General features: G+C 31.8%; 1 protein-coding gene and 1 non-coding gene across 3 annotated transcripts in view; one reads left to right on the forward strand and one right to left on the reverse strand.

The window, feature by feature from the left end:
- The window catches only part of LOC118197257 (nose resistant to fluoxetine protein 6-like), a 125,336-nt gene that overhangs the window by 18,710 nt on the left and 93,789 nt on the right, over positions 1–12,837 (reverse strand). The gene's annotated exons all lie outside the window — the stretch shown is intronic.
- Positions 2,836–2,956, forward strand: LOC118187388 (U5 spliceosomal RNA). The gene has a single exon (XR_004757931.2). It is a non-coding gene; the product is annotated as a U5 spliceosomal RNA (small nuclear RNA).

The following is a 12,837-nucleotide window of genomic DNA, read 5'->3' on the forward strand; positions in this document are numbered from 1 at the left end:
ATGTGACACGTATGTGATGTAATTATGATCGGACATTAAAGTAAACCGTTTTCTTTTCCATGGAGAGCTAGCCACTCCCCCTCCGCTTGTTTACTTATCTTTTTGCCATCATATATAAGTTAATTACGAATATCACTTTTATTATTATTATGAAAAGTTAAATCTGAGAATTCTATATTTTTTTGCGTACTCTACACAAAGAAAATACTGAAACTCTGTCTTGAAGGTCATTCAAACACACGTTTCGATTATTTTACTTTTTTCTGCGCGTTCTAAAACATTCTTTTACATGGACATGAAATCGGGAATTTAGACATTATTTCGCTGTAACAATTCAGTGCGCTGTAACAATTGATGACTTTGTGAGCGAGCTCACTACCGAGATGCATGGAGCTGTGGACAAATAATGTAGGAAAGCAATTCCTGATCGCAAAATGCATAAAAATGCGGCTATCCGGAATATCATTAAACGCAGGAATGCAGCTCAAATGGAGTGACAGAATAAGAAATAGACTCAGAAAAGGACCTTATAAGAAATAGACTAACTCAAATGGGTTTTCTCCTTCGTCTGAGGCGTACCCGGCTGTCACCTTGATCACAATCGAAGGAGTAGGGACGACTTGCAGAAACTTAAGAATAGTTGGCTATTGCAGCGCGTATAATTGTCAAGAAAAATTTAAGAATGCGACATGGCTAAGTGCTAAAAAATTCTTGAAGCAAAATTGCATTTCATTTTCCTGCAAAAGAAAATTTTTAAAGATGCAAAAATAAGTAAAAAGAATTGAAATGCCATAGCTTTTAGATATGCCTCTGAACATATTTCTGTATAAATTGTATGTTTCTTTATAGAAATATATTGTTTACTGAATTTTCTTTCCATATTATTAAATGTAGATATGATGCTCATAATTGAAATTTAATGGAGAAACAACAAATGAGGAGAAGGGAAAAAAAAAAAAAAAAAAAGAGAATGAAGCGCGTAATAGAAATTTGATGGAGACACAATAAATAAGGGCAGAAGAAAACTTGCAAAGGAGGAAGAATATATTTGAATATGGCTTACTTTAAAATGTTACCATTTATATCACAAACAGCATATTTTATTTGTATAATATTATTTTTAGTATCTGCGCTTTTGTAAAAAATATAAATTTTTTCTAAATAAAATTTAATTGAACTACATTAAGTATGAAATTGAATACTAGCTGAATGATTTTATTCTTATGATCTATCGCAAATTTATAGGACTTATTAATTATAGGCATGTTGATTTTATTCTTATGATCTATCGCAAATTTATAGGACTTAATAAATTTGTAACTGGAATTACCTTAAAATTATGCCTATTTAATGAAATCATTATTTAAGCAATTTTAGATTTGCCTAGGGTTAGTACTCCTGGGAAGCTGTGTCGCGCACTGTCGGTAATCTTGGGAACTTCCCTTCTAAAAATTGGTCTTCGAATTAATTAATAATTTTTTTAAATTATTACATTGCGTGTATAGGTATAAATCTTTAGCTCGTGTTAGAGAAATGTTACATGTTTTAAAAAATTATAATCATTGTATTGAAAAAATGCGCAGCAATTTTCACAAAGAAATATATAGTGATTTCTAAAAAGCAATTAGAAACATGAATATTACGCTAATTTTTTTTAACATTTCATAATTTATAAAATATGAACCGCTGAACTTCAGTAAGAATTCAAAACAGCGGAGGCGTCTCATAGTAGGCGGGACTTGGAAATAAGGTGTCGGCCTTTTTTTTTTCGAATAATAAGGTGTTATGGCCCATTTTTTTGCGAAATACAGAGTATGCAGATATAGATATTGAAAAAATTCAAGAAAAGAATTTACATCATTCCATGCTAAATTTCAGGAACATCTAAAGAATGGGCGTGATCAGTAAAAAGCGTCACAGAAAGAATGCTCTGAATGCAAAACTTGTAATCCCATCGCATTGAGATGAAAATGAGCATCTCCATCATGCTTATGTTTTTTTAATTTAATAATATAATGTATTTAACTGTTTTTATTCTTTGAAATAACATTTAAAAAATCTGCTATGAAAAACAGCTCTAAATTTCGCTATAGCCTGCAAATTTTTTAAATATTTGTTAATATATGCACCGCTGGCCAGGGAAATCAGTTGAGCACTTTTGAGCATGCCTATCTCTGTACTTTACAACTGGCAAAATGCACCAGCTTTCCTTTGTGAAGGGTCTTAGTATGAATGCCTCGTCAAGCATGTATAGTGATTTTTTGCGCTATTTTCTAAAGCTCACATAGTTGTTTTTAAGCTCCGCCTTCTGAGGTTCCAAGCTTTTCGCCCCTTTTTGGCTTTAACTTTGAACTTCTTGAATGTAATCATTAGTTTCATTTGCTTGAGCAGAAATATTTTTTTAAATATTTGGTAATCAATGTACCGCTGACCCGGGAAATCAGATGAACTCTTTTGAGCATGCTTATCTCTGTACAATACAATTGGTAAAATACATTAGCTCCCCTTTGTGAGGGGTCTTAGCAAAAGAACGTTCGCTCGTGAAGTATGATACCCAGATGCCGAAAGTATTTTTTCTCTTCATCTAACATGCACAAATCCCATTTTATCTTTTCCAAGAAAAGGCTTTATAGGCGTTTAAGGAGTGAGATTTATAGTAGCGGTTCTAGACGATGAGTGAAAACTGATAAAACCGAGTGTGAGTGACCTTTAACGAAGTTAAATAATGCATTCTATGAATAAAAACAAATATACCCTTTGCACTGTTTGTTTATTGACCACCACTATTTTCATTCAGTTATTTCTTACGGATGTTTCCAACACATAAAGTTTCATATGCTCTGGTTTCTCTTCATTATTCGAGCTAATCTTTCGCCTTTTACTAAAGATTACCGTGGAGAGGAACATTACAATGAGCCTAAACTGAATTTTTGGAATCCCACCACATAGGTGGGTATATTTAAAAGAAAGAGTACAATCAAGGAGGTTAGAATACATGGAGATGGCGCAATACGAGGAGATGAAGCCGGGGAAAGCAAATAAGCCACGCCTCGTGAGGGCAAGAAAACGCTACCCTTACTATGTGAAGTGAGGTTAAACGTCAGCTTGTTTGAAGTTTTGAGTGTGTTTTCTGATTTCTTATGTGAAGACGTGAGAGGGTTATAACATACTGAATGGTTACATTGAAATAATGTCTACATTTCGGATTTCATTTCCATATAAAAGAATGTTTTTTTAACATGCATAAATAAGTAGAATAATTGAAATGTGCATTTTAAAAGCCGTCAGAAAAGAGTTTGAGTATTTTCTCGGTGTGACGTGCGCGAAGAAACATCTATAATTCTCAGATTTTTCTTCAATTAATGGTTTGAGTATTATACTCGTAATTAACTGAGTTGTAAAAGCAAAACGGTAAGTAAACAAGGGAAGGGGGAGTGGTCAGCTCATCGTGGAAAAGAAAACGCGTTATTTTAAAGGTGTGATCATATTACATTACAAGTCATATTTTATGTATTTAATTTTATTTTCTGTTCAAGTAAATATTTAATAACAGGATTTAATTTGGGGTGAAATTTGTGGGAGTTTTAAAAATAACAATGCAGGATTTAAATATTATTTTTTATCATTGTTCATGCAATTTTTCAAAACGTAAGTAGTATTTCTAACATGGAAAATTGAGAATTATACCTGTATATATTTAGAATAACTAAAATATAATCAATTAATGGTTTGAGTATTTATTTATTTATTTTCACAATACCTTTATTGCTAGCATTCATTAATGACAGCATGTAATTACATAATGCATTTCTCATTCAACTCATTTTAATGGAATCAGTCCCTTTGTACATATATATTCCCTCTGCATATCCTGATAATCATTAGAATTGATACAATTATCAGCACTTGCAGCCGTTTCCTTGGATATGTTTTAAACATGCACAGCAAATTTTTATCTAACTTTGAGCAAAGTATAATTAAATAAATGATAGTATATATGTTAAAAGAATATTTACCTGTGAAATGTAATACCGGATCCTGCTATTCTTCTATTTGTACAGCCGAAAGCGACGCAGGAATTTACCATTTTGGCAGGAATAAAAATTGCTTCTCTGAACAATATTGCAGCCGTCTACAAGATGATAGAAAATGTAGAAATAAAATGAAATGGCGGGAAAAAGTGAAGGAAAAAGCCCGCGAAGAATCCACGGTCTTTAATTTACGAAACTGGGTGTGGCTAGGTTCTGCCTCATTGGCTGAAGAGCTCGTCAATCTTTCTAAAGCCACGACTACTAAGGGCATGCTTTCCCCCACCTTTTGGCTTCACTTGGACTGCGCGCAGGGCATTCTAACCTCCTTGAGTACAATACTTGCTAGACTTGCTGGACAGCATCTTTAGCGATTCTCAAGTGTCCTCAGTTTTACTTCATGGTTTGTTGCAGAGACATGCATAGACAGTCATCATTTCTTGGGTGTAAATAGTCATTATATAACATTTTCGTTTCCTCAATACTAACATCTTACGCAAGAGTTGTGGTCAGTAAAAGAGTCAAAGAAAGGTGTGTCAGATCTCCTAAACCAAAGGAGGGGAGGACTATTCCTTGATAACATAAGCTTTTTAGCATTTTAATGATAACATATTTAATTAGTTTTAATACTTAGAAGTATAATTTCAGCAAAAAAATAGCGTTTAATTGCGCAAACGAAATTGCTCTATATTTCACATAATATGTACTTATTACTGCAACAGGAAATGAAGTGCGCTTTTCTGAAATATCTACAGAATTGAAACAGAGGAATGCGTCAGCTTTTTCTTACAGGAGCAATTAGTACTAGCATCTGTTCAAGCATTTAAAAAGATAACACAGAATTATATATATTATATTTTCAACGAGAATTGTAATTTCTAAGCTCTGACTTAGCTTCACGTTGCTGGCAGAGGGAATATCTTCACGTAATCTAATGTGTTTTGTTTCCAGCAACGCCAAATATACTACTATACCCTTACTAAGTATAGCTACATTCTAAACTCTGACCACTAACTGCTTGTCTATCTCTGTATATTACAATTAAAAACAAATTAAAAAAATATTTTTAAAAAACACATTTTTCTGAAAACTAATTTCTTTTCTTAATTGCTTTCTTAATTTCTTTTCTTAATTTCTTTTCTTAATTTTAATATAACTTTTTTGTATACTGTTATGATATATATTCGTTAAATTTTTTTAACATGGAAATTCATACAAATACGTGTTTTTTATTTTCATTTGTTTTGAACTACAGTATGAAAAGCAACAACGCAGCATCTTATTATCCCATAGCAAAGAGTAAATCTTTTTAATAGAATGTAATTCTTCCTCATAAATGAGTGCCGTGATGAGGGTGAATGCGTAAGTATAGCTGATTACGCACGTACTAATACTAATATAAGCTGGGAGAACTTACACAAAACACTCGCTGAAAATCTAAACATTAAGAAAGTTGACGGCAAACTCAAACGATGTAACCTTATTATAAAGGTATTCGACTTAGAAGAATATCGCAAAATCCAAGACTAGTTCAAAGAAAAACACATAACTTATCATTCATTCGTTTTACATACTGATAAAACGGTACGTGCAATAATAAAAGATTTATCGAACGACGTCACCGAACAGGAAATTGAAGAAGACCTAAAAGAGCAAGGAATTCCCATATTTTAAAAGTAAAACACCTAGCCATCTAGTGACGAGTTTCGGGAGTGACACTAAAACTACGGACCGGATGTTCATGCATTTCTTAAGTCGGAAGCCATCTCCATAAGGCGAAGTAGTAGTAATTTTGGATACCGCGTTCAAATACTTTAACCTCTTTTCTTCGCTCCTTCAAAGTGCTTAATCAACAATTAGTAGCAGTTACCTCAGCAGAAACATCCTTCGCCTGGTAGAGGATACAGGATATTTTTTTTTTTTTTTCTTTTAATAATTCATGGCTTTAATTGAATTTCTATTCCTTGGAGATGGTACATAAAGAGTTTTTTAATAGTATATATATATATATATATATATACACGCGCGCACAATATTTGTGTGTCCTCTTACGTTGCTTGAATTGATTTTTCGCAATAATTGGAATGAATCGCGCGATTCTGTAACATCTTTTTGACCGCGCCTCTCGCTTAAAATACTTATTTACGTATAATTTTTGTAGAAATAAACGGTTGCATAATGCTGATTTATGAGTAAAATACTTCCAAAGGTTTCGTTTTATTCAGAACCGAATACATTTCTGCAAGAACAAAGTTTTCTCTCTTCGTATTTCGAACAAAGTGCTGATATTCAATTCAAATCAAATCAAACAGTATCGTGGTTATCGCAGCATGTAATCGAACTTGCCACTTTAACTGCGTCGTTTGGTGATTATAAAACCCTAAGGCGATGGTAATTAAAAATAAAAGAGTAAAACGCCGCGCCATAATTAGGCGAAGCTCGATCAAATACCCAATCAGTGTGTTTGATTATAGAATTTTACGTGAGACAATTTGCATCAGTTCATGAGAGCTTAGCGGCGAACCGTCCGAGCTGGGAGTAACTTCAGGGCAAGGAGTTTAGAACTCATGCAGATGCCCTCCACGCCGTCAAAGTGAAGCCAAAAAAGGGGCAAAGCATGACCATAGTAGTCGTGGCTTAGAAAGATTGACGTGCTCTAACCACACCCAATTTTGTTCTCGGTAGTCAAAAAAGAACCGCAGATTCTTCACGCACTCTTTGCTTTACTTTTCTCGCCATTTCATTTTATTTCTACATTATGTAATTGCAATAATTTCTAAATTATGTAATTACATCCGGTAATTAATGAATAATAGCATTAAAGTATTGTGAACATAAAACAGTAACTATGTTCTCAAACTATAATTTAATTATACTTTACTTATTCTAAGTATATATAATTCTCAAATTTTTCATCTTATAAATACTATTTATGTTTCGAAAAAACTTAATTTGAATAAACAATGATAGAAATATGTAAATTTTACGTTCTTATTTTAAAACTCACCCAACAAATGTGACTAAAAATCCAATCCAGTTATTATATATTTATTTGAGCACAAAATAAAATGTAGTTAAACACATAAAATGTGACACGTATGTGATGTAATTATGATCGGACATTAAAGTAAACCGTTTTCTTTTCCATGGAGAGCTAGCCACTCCCCCTCCGCTTGTTTACTTATCTTTTTGCCATCATATATAAGTTAATTACGAATATCACTTTTATTATTATTATGAAAAGTTAAATCTGAGAATTCTATATTTTTTTGCGTACTCTACACAAAGAAAATACTGAAACTCTGTCTTGAAGGTCATTCAAACACACGTTTCGATTATTTTACTTTTTTCTGCGCGTTCTAAAACATTCTCTTACATGGACATGAAATCGGGAATTTAGACATTATTTCGCTGTAACAATTCAGTGCGCTGTAACAATTGATGACTTTGTGAGCGAGCTCACTACCGAGATGCATGGAGCTGTGGACAAATAATGTAGGAAAGCAATTCCTGATCGCAAAATGCATAAAAATGCGGCTATCCGGAATATCATTAAACGCAGGAATGCAGCTCAAATGGAGTGACAGAATAAGAAATAGACTCAGAAAAGGACCTTATAAGAAATAGACTAACTCAAATGGGTTTTCTCCTTCGTCTGAGGCGTACCCGGCTGTCACCTTGATCACAATCGAAGGAGTAGGGACGACTTGCAGAAACTTAAGAATAGTTGGCTATTGCAGCGCGTATAATTGTCAAGAAAAAGCTGGTTGTAGCGCCTCATTTCACGAATTAGAATTTCTACATATTTTATTTTTGAAATTAAGATTGATTTTTAAAAATTTAGCATATTTCTAAAGCATAATTAACGTTCCAAATAATTATAAAGCTATAGCATGCTTTCAGGGCTGGATATTTTTTTAGCTTTCAATATGCTGTAAGGAAATTTGTAACTACTTCTTTTAGAAAAGAATATTTTAAATCTAAACTAATAGAAAATTTCAAAAAGGAATTTTCGCTTGCAATTTTTATGCTTTTTATTGGTGTAAATAAGTAAAAAAATAATAAAATATCTAAAAACGAATTTTTGAAAGTTTTCTTTAAAATTCTAAATTGTGCTACTTTTTAAAAATTTTAGATGAATATTATAGCACAATTTCAATAAAGGAATTTTATTTCAATTATATTTCATAATACATCATAGTGATAAACACTTTTGACTCCTTAATAATTTTTATACATTTAAATCTAATATTAAAATTGTGTTTAACCGTAATAATTAATTTTGCTGGTATATAATAGTGATTTTTTTTAAAATTTATTTTGAGTTCTGTATAAGAATTTTTTATCTATTGTTAATTTAATTTATTAGCCCAAACGGTGGTAGCCTAGAAAGGCTGTTAGTTTCGAAGCGGCATTTTGCGCTGTTTTACTATAAATGTCCGTATCTCCTTGCAAATTGTTGTTACCAAATATTATCACCCTGTATTGTATTAAAAGAAATTAAATAATGAAGAATATGCATGAATACTTGTATGTTTCTCGCACTGTGACAAAAACGACAGTATCTAGATCCATCATCTTTTGTATAATGTAATCCTCCACCCGGACATGGGAATCTGGACGGCTGTATTTCGGATTTGTTTTAATCTATTTCATATTTTGTAAAACTTTAACGAATTTTTGATTAACAAACTCAAGGAATTCAGAGAGAGCACTGTACAGAAAATAAAAGTTTTATCTGCAGTGGGGAAATTCTAAAGATATGCTGTTTTCAAATGTATGTGGTTTACGGGCGAAGAACATGATATTCAATAATTATAGGTAACACACAAAACGTTAAGAGAAAAGTTCCTTTTGGGCTTAATATAAAATCTGAGTGCTTCTAGATTTTATTTTACCTTCCCTCCCCCTTTCATTACACTCAAAAAATTTTATGCTCCGAATTTTTTAGATAAATAATCCATGTTAATAAGTTAATGATGATATAATCAAATAAATGATTGTTTTGTAATGTTATTATAGTTTTAAAAATCACTGCCTGAAAATGGTCATTAATTTTTTTATTTTTTTTATTTTTTTTTAAGTTATCAGATCTTGTTTAATTTTACTTTATTTATTTCAAAGCATCACGTACTATCAATCTTACTTAATTTTTACGCAAAGTTAAATTCATAAATTTTGTGCTTAGAGTTTTTACCGTTTTACCAAAGTAAAGATGTTTGTACAAGAATTACACATGAAAAAAATGCACGAAATGCAAGAAAAAGTGCTTTAATGAGATACATTAAATCCTATTTGGAAAAATCTGTGCGCAGAATCTCATCACTATACAACGTATCGCATTTAATAATTAAAAAGTGTTATGTGATAAAAGCGTCATAGGTTTCAGTGTTAAGGTAAGCCAGATCGTCCCTACTCTTTCTTGCCGACATGTCGGTGACGCGCGCCCCGCCCACTGGGTTAGTCTATGTCTTATAAGGTCCATGAACAAGATGCCGTAACGTCATTCTCTCTACTACATGGACCTTATAAGAGATGGACCAACCCAGTGGGCGCGGGGCGCGTCACCGACATGTAGGCAACAAAGAGTAGGGACCATCTGGTTTACTTTAACTCTGAAACCTCTGGCGTTTGTATCACATAACTCTTTTTAATTATTAAATGTGATACGTTGTATAGTGATGAGATTGTGAAAGCCACAGATTTTCTCCAAATAGGATTTAATATATCTCATTAAAGCACTTTTTACTGCATTTCGCGCATTTTATTTCACGCTTATTTCTTGTACAAACATCTTTACTTTGGTAATCCGGTAAAAACTCTAAGCACAAAATTTATTAACTTAATTTCGCGTAAAAATAAAGTAAAATTAAATAAGATTGATAGTACGCGATGCTTTAAAATAAATAAGGTAAAATTAAACATGATCTGATAATTTTTTTTTAAATTTAATGAACATTTTCAGGCAGTTATTTTCTAAACTATAATAACATTACAAAAAAGTCATATTTATTTGATTATATGATCATTAAATTATTATCATTAAAGTGGATTAGTTATTTTAATAATTCATAAAATTCGGAGCATAAAATTTTCTGAGCGTAATGAAGGAAAAAAAAGATAAAATAAAATCTAAAAGAACTCTTTTTTTAAAGTTTTGTGTGGTACCTATATTTATTGAATATCATGTTCTTCGCCCGTAAACCACATACATTTGAAAACAGCATATCTTTAGAATTTCCCCACTGCAGATAAAACTTTTATTTTCTGTACAGTGCTCGCTCTGAACTCGTTGAGTTTGTTAATCAAAAATTCGTTAAAGTTTTATAAAATATGAAATAGATTAAAACAAATCTGAAATACAGCCGTCCAGATTCCCATGTCCGGGTGTAGGATTACATTATACAAAAGATGATGGATCTAGATACTGTCGTTTTTGTCACAGTGCGAGAAACATACAAGTATTCATGCATATTCTTCATTATTTAATTTCTTTTAATACAATACAGGGTGATAATATTTGGTAACAACAATTTGCAAGGAGATACGGACATTTATAGTAAAACAGCGCAAAATGCCGCTTCGAAACTAACAGCCTTTCTAGGCTACCACCCCTTTGGGCTAATAAATTAAATTAACAATATATAAAAAATTCTTATACAGAACTCAAAATAAATTTAAAAAATAATCACTATTATATACCAGCAAAATTAATTATTACGGTTAAACACAATTTTAATATTAGAATTAAATGTATAAAAATTATTAAGGAGTCAAAAGTGTTTATCACTATGATGTATTATGAAATATAATTGAAATAAAATTCCTTTATAGAAATTGTGCTATAATATTCATCTAAAATTTTAAAAAAGTAGCATAATTTAGAATTTTAAAGAAAACTTTCAAAAATACGTTTTTAAATATTTTATTATTTTTTTACTTATTTACACCAATAAAAAGCATAAAAATTGCAAGAGAAAATTCCTTTTTGAAATTTTCTATTAGTTCAGATTTAAAATATTCTTTTCTAAAAGAAGTAGTTACAAATTTCCTTACAGCATAGGAAAAGCTAAAAAAAAATATCCTCTCCTGAAATCATGCAATAGCTTTATAATTATTTGGAACTTTAATTATGCTTGGTAAATATGCTAAATTTTTAAAATTCAATCTCAATTTCAAAAATAAAAATATGTAGAAATTCTAATTTGTGAAATGAGGCGCTAGAACCAGCATTTTCTTGACTATTATACACGCTGCAATAGGCAACCAATGTTAAATTTCTGCAGGTCGTCCCTACCCCTCCGGATGTGATCAAGGGGAGGAGGGAGAAAACCCGTTTGGGTTAGTATATTTCTTATAAGGACTATGCTCTACTACTACGAGCTCCGAAGGCGCCAAGCAAAATTAGGGGAATTACTGTTTTGAGATGATAGACGATTGACGTGAGAGGAGAGACGCTGCTTCTGTTTAAAACGAACTTTGACGAATCATTACTTTTTTAATTCTCTTAAATGTTAAATTTATGTAACAATCGTTTGTCTAATTAAAATGTCTTTCGTTAATTATTTTGTTCATCGTTTAAAATCCCCGCGTATATATATATATATATATAAGCAACTAAATTAAACAAACCTAGAACTATCAAAATATTGATAGAGCTTAACCTGGACATTTGAATTAACATGTAATGAATTCTTAGCTTGAACTGATATTGTAATAATTAAAGTTTTAAATGTTTATATTTCCTTTGTTTTAAGTTCAGCTATTATACACATTAAACACGTTTGTTATAGAAGTTGAAAATCTGATCTTCTTTCCTCATACTTATACTGACTAATGTGATTATTCTGACGGCCCTTTCATCCACTTGTCTTAGAGAATTTACTTGAATAAAGTAATAACACACTAAAGAGAAAACAGGTAAGAAAATAACAAGTATTTCTTACCTTTGAAGTGAAAGATGTGGCTACAAATCAAATAAGGAATTCAGTAAGTAGCTCTCTTCTTACAGAGTCTTACAGAAAGGAAAGTGTGAAAAGAAGTTCTAAAGCTAAAAACGTTTTCATTAAACAGACATCTTCCTATTACTTTTAAACACTAAATAAAAAATTAAAAAGAAAAAGTCATTTACCATCAGTGCTCTTCTAAATAAAATTACATAAATATCATTACTAATATAGAATGTCTCAATTGGTCCAACAATCCATGTTATTAAAGGCTAGCTTTTCTCAGCCGAGCGCTTGGAGACAAGCTACTGTACTACTGGCGTAATGAAATTGCTGTTTTCTCCTGGAATTACGATATGGAATCCTCCGCTGATAGTTCAGTAAGAAGCAGGACAAGACATACCCGCACATAGACGACAGGATACTTACGAACAGGCAATGTAACTAACAAGACCAAGGAGGTTAGAATAGCCCCCTGAAGATAACAAAGCTTCCCAACCAGCCCCTCCCTCACATGGACCTTATAAGAGATGGACTAACCCAGTGGGCGGGCGCGCGTCACCGACATGTCCGCAAGAAAGAGTAGGGACGATCTGGTTTACTTTAACACTGAAACCTATGGCGTTTGTATTGTGTATCACATAACTCTTTTTAATTATTAAATGTGATACGTTGTATAGTGATGAGATTCTGAAAGCCACAGATTTTTCCAAATAGGATTTAATATATCTCATTAAAGCACTTTTTCTTGCATTTCGCTCATTTTTTCACGCGTAATCCTTGTACAAACATTTTTACTTTGGTAAAACGGTAAAAACTCTAAGCACAAAATTTATGAACTTAACTTTGCGTAAAAATAAAGT

Source organism: Stegodyphus dumicola, chromosome 11 (assembly GCF_044657685.1).
Source record: "Stegodyphus dumicola isolate Sdum_Otavi_A_Nest chromosome 11, ASM4465768v1".
Lineage (NCBI taxonomy): Eukaryota > Metazoa > Arthropoda > Arachnida > Araneae > Eresidae > Stegodyphus > Stegodyphus dumicola.